Below are 1641 nucleotides of genomic sequence, written 5' to 3' on the forward strand. Positions count from 1 at the left end.
TGATCCTACTCAAAGCGCCACAGACAAGGTCGGATCTTCCGGATAAGATAATACTGCTCCATTGATTCTAGCATATACCACAAAGGCCCTAATCACCCCATACCTCGGCTGAACTGATGTCTCCAAGTCCCCAACGAAGTCGTGGATTAGCCGTCTAAGAGATGTATAATCAAGCTTGTGGTTCAATACTATCCCGTCAAGGACTCGCAAGAACCCATGCAGAATAGGATGACGGTCAAGTTACACTCCCAATTCATTAGGATGAAGAACGAAGATACATTTTAGAATGGAATCATGCATAGATTGTGATGAGCGGATAATTTATACGCTTTTTGGCATTGTTTTTAGTATGTTTTAGTTAGTTTTCATTATATTTTTATTAGTTTTTATTTAAAATTCACTTTTCTGGAATTTACTATGAGTTTGTGTGTTTTTCTGTGATTTCAGGTATTTTCTGGCTGAAATTGAGGGACCTGAGCAAAAATCTGATTCAGAGGCTGAAAAAGGACTGCAGATGCTGTTGGATTCTGACCTCCCTGCACTTGAAGTAGATTTTATGGAGCTACAGAAGCCCAATTGGTGCACTCTCAATTGCGTTGGAAAGTAGACATCCTGGGCTTTCCAGCAATATATAATAGTCCACACTTTGTCTGAGATTTGATGGCCCAAACCGGCGTTCCAAATCAGCTCAAGACTGCCCGGCGTTAAACGCCGGAACTGGCACAGAAGTGGGAGTTAAACGCCCAAACTGGCACAAAAGCTGGCGTTTAACTCCAAGAAAAGTCTCTACACAAAAATGCTTCAATGCTCAGCCCAAGCACACACCAAGTGGGCCCGGAAGTGGATTTATACGTTATTTACTCATTTCTGTAAACCCTAGGCTACTAGTTCTCTATAAATAGGACCTATTGCTATTGTATTTTCATCTTGGTTCTTTTGGTTTCCTCTCTGGGGCCGAAGCCAATGATCACCATTATCACTTATATATTTTCAACGGTGGAGTTTCTACACACCATAGATTAAGGTGTGGAGCTCTGCTGTACCTCGAGTATTAATGCAATTACTATTGTTCTTCTATTCACTTCAGCTTATTCTTGTTCTAAGATATCACTTGTTCCTCAACTTGATGAATGTGATGATCCGTGACACTCATCATCATTCTCACCTATGAACGTGTGCTTGACAACCACCTCCGTTCTACCTTAGATTGAGTGGATATCTCTTGGATTCCTTAATCAGAATCTTCGTGGTATAAGCTAGAATTGATGACGGCATTCTTGAGAATCCGGAAAGTCTAAACCTTGTCTGTGGTATTTCGAGTAGGATTCAAGGATTGAATGACTGTGACGAGCTTCAAACTCGCGATTGTGGGGCGTTAGTGACAGACGCAAAAGAATCACTAGATTCTATTCCAACATGATCGAGAACCGACAGATGAATAGCCGTGCTGTGACAGAGCGCGTTGAACATTTTCACTGAGAGGACAGGACTGTAGCCATTGACAACGGTGATGCCCAACATACAGCTTGCCATGGAAAGGAGTAAGAAGGATTGGATGAAAACAGTAGGAAAGCAGAGAGACGGAAGGGACAAAGCATCTCCATACGCTTATCTGAAATTCTCACCAATGAATTACATAAG

The sequence above is a fragment of the Arachis hypogaea genome, chromosome 5 (assembly GCF_003086295.3).
Source record: "Arachis hypogaea cultivar Tifrunner chromosome 5, arahy.Tifrunner.gnm2.J5K5, whole genome shotgun sequence".
In the NCBI taxonomy this organism is placed as follows: domain Eukaryota; kingdom Viridiplantae; phylum Streptophyta; class Magnoliopsida; order Fabales; family Fabaceae; genus Arachis; species Arachis hypogaea.